General features: G+C 29.7%; 1 pseudogene; it reads left to right on the top strand.

Annotated features, from left to right (window-relative positions):
• The first annotated feature begins 330 nt into the window (after positions 1-330).
• Positions 331-4812, top strand: LOC124909895 (annotated as a pseudogene).
• Positions 4813-8716: the final 3904 nt, after the last annotated feature.

Genomic DNA, 8716 nt, shown 5'->3' with positions numbered 1-8716 from the left:
GACATATAACACATATAATTGGTTAGATTCCATTCAAATCTTGCATTATATTCTTATCACTTTCTCATCATGTACAGGTTCACATTCTCATCTGAATATATGTTGGTGTAGCATCTTCTATTATTTCTTGAGGAAATTCTTCAATGTAAGTTCAGTTCTTCCCGGTATTCTTCACTATTAATATATATATTTGTAGAATTATTTTGGAAGAAAAATAATTCCAATAATGGAAGGTTGAGAAAGTCAGCAAATTGATTTGTTGCTGACTTTCTCAATATTCCATTCTTGTAATTATTTTTCTTCCAGAATAATTCTACAATATTATTTCTGAATTGATTTGCAGGATGGTGTTATTCTTGGATCTGATACCCGAGCTACTGAAGGACCAATTGTGGCTGATAAAAATTGTGAGAAAATTCATTACATGGCTCCTAACATATATTGTTGTGGAGCTGGTAATGCGGCTGATACCGAGGCTATTACAGGTGATGTTATAGTTTTCTATATGTTATTATGATAGCATCGATTTACAAAATGTTAAACGTCTTTTGTCGTTTCTATTGTCTGTTTAGATATGGTTAGTTCACAGTTGAAGTTACATCGATTCCATACTGGTCGTAATTCGAGAGTGGTGACTACTCTTACATTGTTGAAAATTCGTCTTTTCGGGTATTAATATTATCTTGTTATTTGAATGTTTTTTGTTTAGATTAGTTTATAAACTTAGATTTTATGATTATTTAGTTACCAAGGACATGTCTCTACTGATTTGGTTCTTGGTGCTTTGGTTCTTGGTGGAGTTGACATTACTGGTCCACATTTACACACTATGAGTTATATCTACAGAAAAATAATCAACTATATAAGAAAATGTTATTTTTATGCAATAATCGGTTTGCAGATTTATCCTCATGGATCAACCAATACTCTTCCATTTGCCACGATGAGATCTGGTTCACTTGCTGCTTTGGCGATATTTGAATGAAATATCGTGAAGGTCTTACTGTAAGTAAGATTCTGTTATCACTTATTAAAAAAATAGTCATTTGAATTATTTTTCCTGATTATGGCCTTCGGTCCTCAGAAGGAGGATGAGTCAAGTTGGTAATTGAGGCTATTTGCTCTAGTATATTCAATGACTTGGGCAGTGGAAGCAATGTTGATGTTTGTGTGATCACAAAGGTTAGTTCATTTTCTCACTTTATTTTAGGAGTCAAACAAAGATGACCATTTTTACCATTTTGAAGAAACACTTTCTTAATGTCAGTTATTTTAGGTTTTATATTAGACATCTAGAGTTTATTTGATGTTATATGAAGGATAATTTTTTGATAGTTTGGTTGATAATGAAGTGAATTATGATGGGCCCTAATGTATGATTGTGTACGATCTTTGCAGGGACAAACAGAGTATTTAAAAAACCATCTAGCGCCTAATCCTCGTACTTATGTAAGCAAAAAATGCTATACCTTCTCCAAGAAGACTGGTTAGTAAACCTCATTTATTCTGATTTATTATTCTACATGCCTACATCATGTGTTTTAGGAGAAAATGTTTCTTCATGTTTGCAGTGCATGTCTGAGTCATACTCCTTTTTCTTTCTTTTTGAAAATAAATGATTTCGTTACTTGTGATAAAATACGAAAGTAGAACCAAACCTGACATTAACTATGACTATTTTCTTGTTTTCAATTGTCTGATTCTTTTGCTTTCTAATTTATGTTCTATATTTAATTAGAGTGAAGAAATAGAGGTTTTGCAAGTGACAATGCCAGACTGCAAAGTGAGGTAAAAACTTACAGTTATCTTTAGCATTAATGGTATTGATTAATGGTATTGAGTAATTTTGTCTAATATGTTTTCACAACTTCATTAATAGAAGTTGATAAGCTAGTTGAGAGAATTATACCAACCCTCAATGAAGATCTCAAATCTCCAAAGGATATCAATGAAGTGCGATAGTTAAGTTATTTTCAGGAAATATTTATTTGAAATTTAATGCATTTTATTTATATAAATTAAACATTAAATGTAAGTTAACTAATTAATGTTCTTTTTATTTAATTATAATTTTTTTTTATTATCTTTGAAAATTGTAATGATGTTTTTCTTTAATTATTTAATTTATAACAAAAATTAAATAAAAACATCTTAAAAATGTAGAATTATAAATAAAAATAAATAATATTTTAAAAGAATTGTTAAAATAATAGGTTAAAAATAAATTAGACTTTTGGCGACGTTTAATTACTGTTACTAACGCTTAAATAAGCGTCGTTAAATATTTCTCCATTTGGCAACGCTTAAAATTTTAATATCGACGCTTAAATAAGCGTTGTTAAAACTTGCGTCCACCCTGCTTTCGGCGACGCAAGAATAAGCGTCGCCGTTGGTCTTTTTTGTTGTAGTGCAAAGAAACATATTTACAGCTTTTTGGTACCCACATTCAATTGGGTCCACGGTTGATCAGTCCCTTGGGAATCTATATTTGAGTTATTTTGATGGATTTTTCATGTTGTGTTGTGAGCAATGCGTATGATTTAGGCTTAACAGACATCTTCATTCCAGCAACTGTTTCATTAACCTTAGAGGATGATTTTTGTTTAAAACTCCTTGAATTTTTGTTAGGTTTTGATTTGCTAGACTTACTAGTGGCTCCCTTCCTAGGTTTCAGCCAACTCTTAATTGGCTTCACATAAATGATCTCATCCTTTAAGGTTAGATCTTCACAGCTTGTATTAGTCCTTTTTTTTTAGTTAAACTGACCCTGATAAAGCTTATAGCCATAAGCTTGTCTTTCACTGGGTTTAACTTCTTACTAGACTTGTCTGGGTTGGCATTGTCAAATCCTAAACCGGATTTGCATCTGGCAGGCATCAACAAACTAATATGTTGTCTGACTGTATCTCTAAACCTCGTCTAGGAACTGATCACATAAGTCAGGCATTGATTCTCAGATGAGAGCTCAGCCACATTGTTTTTAAAATATTTTGGTTCAGATATTTGAGATGAAAAGATGTTAAAAGTTTCATTTTTCAATCTCATCTCATTGAGAGAACCTGACAACTTCTTGTACTCAATGATCATGTCATTGAGTGCAACAGTTAAGTCATCTCTTGTGAATTCTTCTAAGGAGAAGTCAAATAACTCAAATTCTTCTTCTACCATGAAGCACGTGACGACTTCATCATCTATATCGCTGGATGAGGAGTCGTCCGAATCGCTTTTGGCCCACCTTACTTTACTTGCAGCAGCCATCCGAGTCTTCTGCTCCTTGTTCTTCTTGTCATCTTTGCGTTTATCATCACGCTTTGGCTTCCTACATCCAGTCTTGAAGTGTTCTGGTTTATCACAGTTAAAACACTTCAAGTTAGCCTTATAATTACTCTTATCATTATTGTTATTATTTGAGGAGCTTGAGTTAGGATTTATCTTCTTCATGAAGAGAGCCATGACATCATTGCTGATCTGCTCAACAGCAGCCTTCAAAGCAACTATAGCGGTTGGTGGCTCCTCAGCAGTCATCAACGCCTTGGTAGTGATGGAAGATGTGGATGGTTTCTCTTCATTCTTAGAGTTTATCTCAAACTTGTAGGCCTTCATATCGGCAAACAAATCGTGTAGTTCCATCTTGTTAAGGTCTTTGGACTCCCTCATAGTCATTGTCTTTATGTCCCATTCCCTGGGCAAAGCACGCATGACCTTTATTGCAACCACTCAATTGATGTAGATCTTGCCCAGTTTTGAGAGATTGACAATGATCTTACTAAATCTTTCATCAAATTCAACGATCTTCTCTCCAGAGTGCATCTTAATGCTGTCAAACTGATGTGTGGTAACCATGAGTTTGTTTTCTTTTGTTTTCTCATTGCCCTCGCATAGTTGAACTAACCTCTCCCAAATTTCTTTGGCAGAAGTGTAGTTTGTGATCTTACTGAACATGTTGTCGTCCAGTGTCTTGTAAAGAATATCAGTTACCATATTGTCAAGGTTGTTCTTCTTCTTATCTTCTGCGGTTCACTCTGATCTTGGTTTCTCCTTCATCTCAGGAGTACCCATTAGTGATGACATACCACATGTCATCATCAAGGGCAACCAAATGTACCTGCATTCGCAGCTTCTAGTTGTCATAGTTTTCCCTAGATAACATTGGGAGTCTATTGATGATGGAAGACATGATTCAGAAATGTGATGAGCTTGAGAATAGAAAGCAAGGCTTTGATACCACTTGTTAGGATCGATGTTGACTATAGAGACGGGGTCTAACTATAGTTAACAACTTATGACTTTCAATTCGATTTTAACTCTGTTAGAAGTTAAAACCTATTTTTATTCTTCACAAACTCTTGAACAAGTTCAAGTGCGAAATAGTTTGTTGAATTTGAAGCTTCAGACATATGAATGCAAGTAGTAGAAAGTAAAGAACACAAAGAGTTTTATCAATGTTCGGAGATAAAACTCCTACGTCACCCCTTCTTCCTCAATAGGAAAGATATTCACTAGAAAACTTTAATTTAGTACAACGATTGCACAAACCCAATCAAAAAACACTAGACTTAACAATCGTCTATTTCTGAACTTCTAGTTAACTATCTGTTGAACAGAACAACCTCTGTTCAACTTACAATACTGAAATTTCACACAGAAATAATAGTAAATGAATTATAGAATATTCACAGCGTGAGTATTTTGTTCTTTTTCTTTTAAGTGAGAGAGATTCAGATAACAAGAATAACTCAGAGTGATCAAGAGAGAGAGAGCAAGTTGGTTGAAGCGATTTGTCCGTTGTCCTTGTGTATCAATTTATACTAGAAAAGTACTAACGGTCAAATCTTCTTTGTGGACACGTGTCATGTGTCCGTTGGACGACCGCCAATAGTACGATAGTACAACAGACTGTGAGCATTGAGATCGTGGTCGTACAAGACTGATAGTGCGCCGAATATCCTCTGATATTGTGTTGTATAGGAAATGTACAACGTAAGCAATTTGAATAACAACGTACGTGACAGACGTTCATTTGTTAAGGTCAGCTGGCTTGTCAGACTGCTGATAACGAACACTTCAGATTAGCTGGATGGATATACGAGTGCTTCCTTCAAACGACTGCAGAAGCAAGGCATCAAACGTTGTTAGACGACGTCTGCTCGCACTATTCTTTAGACCACGTCTATTGAAGATAGACGATGTCTACTCGCACATTACTCAGACCACGTCTGAAGTAATTAGACGACGTTCGAATAGACAATTTTCTTTAGATTTGTATTTGCATAATGACAAATAACCCAACTTAGTTTTATTCAAACCACATCATCAAAATTATGTTGTGCATATTCTCTTAAGTTAATTAATTTTTTCTTTCTTAATTAATTAATTTTTTATTTTCTTTGTTTAATTTAATCTAATACCCTCCTTTTCTAATTTTCATAGCTGGCTATGAAATTTTAATTACCCTAACAAAATAATTGTTCTTATTATTTTATTTTATTTTATTTGTTACATCGAATCAATGTTATATATATCGCAAACTAAAAATAGTTTGCAGTATAATTAATAAACGTAGTATAGTTGTTTAATTAATTATTAGTTCAACCTTGGATCCTAGGTTTACAAATCTTATTTTGTTAGGGTGCCAGAAGGGGTTGACGCCTTACCAATTTGTTACAAAAATTTAAAAGGATTGCATTTTGGTGAGGAAAATTTACAACATTACCTCTTATATTTCCTTATATATTTACTTATGCCGTTTTTTTTTTTTTAATCTATCCAAAATCAATTTTCCAATTAATTTTTTAATCAATCACTTCACAACAATCTCATCACTCGTTTCATTAATCAAAATACTAAAATATCTTTTATTTTAAATTATTATTTTTTATTTTATTCATATATATCAATACCCTTTAAGTTTTTTTACCAAAAATAATTATTACCTTCTCAAAATTATCATCCATTATTACTTTTTTTCCTCTCTAAATTTTTTCAAAAATCCCAATCTAAACAATGTCTTACTCAAATTTCATCCTCCAATCATTTTTATTTGACAAAAATGTATTAACAAAAAAAAGAGTAAATATTAAAAAGAGTTTTCAGTTAAAGTTATTTAAATAACTAAACAAAATCAAATATTTATTGCAATCTTACTTATTTATCAAGTCATATAATTTATTAATTAATATATTAAAATATTATATATTTTAAATTATTAATTTAATTTTATCATTATATATTAATATCTTTCAATTATTTTATTAAAAAAATCCATATTTACTCAAAATTATAATCAATCATTACTTTTAAAATAACTCATATTATAACCAAAATTCAAATACTATATTATTTGGTTTCAATATAACCTTATCATTACTATTCAAACGTACCTTTCCACTATTTCTTTTAATTTTTAAATTTTTAAAATTATAACTTTTTATTAATTATTTATATTTATATATTCAAATTATTATTTTTATAAATTTAATTATTTATATTTTAATATATATATATATATATTTAAATATTTAAATTATTATTTTATATAATAAATATTTACTTAATCAGTTTCAAACACATATAAATATAATATATATATATATATATATATATATTCTTTATTACATTATTATTTATATTAAATATGTATATATCAAAATATAAATAATTAAATTTATTTTTATAAAATAGAGTTTAAAAAACGGGTGATAAATTATTATATATATAATAATAAATATTAAATACAAAATATATATACATACACAAAATAATAAAATTATATTTCAACAATTGGTCTAGCGGTTTTAGTGTTCATATTTCATGATTAAGACTAGAGTAAAATCCCAAAACATGCAAATTTATATTTTCAAAAATGTATTCTTAACTATAATATAACAAAAAAATTGGTTATAAATGCACATACCTTCATAATTTTTATATTTATTTTATATATATATATATATAATTTTTTTTTATAAATGCATCTACTTCATAATTTTATATTTATTTGTTACCTTATATATATTATATTATTTTTCATCATTAATTTTATATAAATTATATTTTATCTTTTATCATACATTTTTTTCTCTCTTTATATATATATATATATATATATATATATATATAATTTTCTTTATGAGTATAAATAATTTAACTTTTATGTTAATATAAAAATTAACTAATTGGTAATAAATATTAAATACAAAATATATATACATTCACAAAATAATAAAATTATTTCAACAATCATAAGTGGTTTGACGGTTTAAGTGTTTATATTTAATGCTTAAGATTAGAGTTCGAATCCCAAAACATGCAAATTTATATTTTCAAAATGTATTCTTGACTATAATATATGGTGGCGCAACTTTTAAACAAATAATATGCATAAGAAAGTGTGAGATATGAATTAGTGGTTAGTTTGGTGAGCATTTGAAAGTGTGAAGTCACAAGATGAAGGTCGGGTGGTGGGTGATTTGTTGAGTGTGAGGTCGGAATTAGTGGTTGGTATGACGAGTATTTGAAAGTGTGAGGTCACGAGAAGGAGGTCGGGTGGTGGGTGGTTTGTCGAGTGTGAGGTTAGAATTAGTGGTTGGTTTGGCGAGCATATGAAAGTGTGAGGTCACGAGATGGAGGTCCGATGATGGGTGATTTGTCGAGTGTAGGGTTGGAATTAATGGTTGGTTTGACGAGCATTTGAAAGTGTGAGGTCACGAGATGGAGGTCGGGTGGTAGGTGGTTTGTTGAGTGTGAGGTCGGATGTCCGATAGTAGATGATTTATCGAATGTGAGATTGGAATTAATTGTTGGTTTGACGAGCATTTAAAAGTGCACATACCTTCATGATTTTATGTTTATTTGTTACCTTATATATTATATTATTTTTCATCATTAATTTTATATAAATACATTTTATCTTTTATTATACATTTTTTCTCTTATTATTTTTTTTGTATGTGTATAAATAATTTTTATGTTAATATAAAAATTAACTAATTGGTAATAAATTAAATAATATATATATATATATATATATATATATATATATATATAAAATAATAAAATTATTTCAACAATCATAAGTGGTCTAGCGGTTTAAGTGTTCACATTTCATGTTTAAGACCATGGTTTGAATTCCAAAATATGCAAATTTATATTTTCAAGAATGTATTCTTGATTATAATATATGGTGACGCAACTTTTAAACAAATGATAGACATCTTAAATTTTGAGGTCGGAATGTGTTCAATTGTGATTGGTTGAAGTGAGAGTAAAAAAGAGGTCGACTAAATTGATAAGTGACTTGTCGAGGGATAAAACTATGTGAAAAAATGTGAGTCACAAGATTATAGTCAGTGGGTGGTTTGCCGAGAGAATAAGAAGACATATGAAAAAGTATGAGTCACAAGATGAGTGTCAATTGGAAGGTTAGTGGTTGAATTTGACGAGATATAAGAGATGTGTCATCAATTGAGATCGACTAAGATTGGTGGGTGGTTTGCCGAGGGGATAAAAGCACATATGAAAAAATATGAGTCACAAGATGATGATCAATTGAGAGGTTAAGTGGGTGCCGAAACGATAAAATATATGTTAATATTAAATTTAAGATTAAACTTAATTTTTATAAACTAAAATTAATTTTAAATTAATTAAATTTAAATTATATTAATTTTATCTAAAATATTTATAGATAAATAATATTATATATATTTATCCCCTT

The sequence above is a fragment of the Impatiens glandulifera genome, chromosome 1, assembly GCF_907164915.1.
Source record: "Impatiens glandulifera chromosome 1, dImpGla2.1, whole genome shotgun sequence".
In the NCBI taxonomy this organism is placed as follows: domain Eukaryota; kingdom Viridiplantae; phylum Streptophyta; class Magnoliopsida; order Ericales; family Balsaminaceae; genus Impatiens; species Impatiens glandulifera.
The sequence above is the reverse complement of the archived record's forward strand: the minus strand, read 5'-3'. Positions and strand labels throughout refer to the sequence as shown.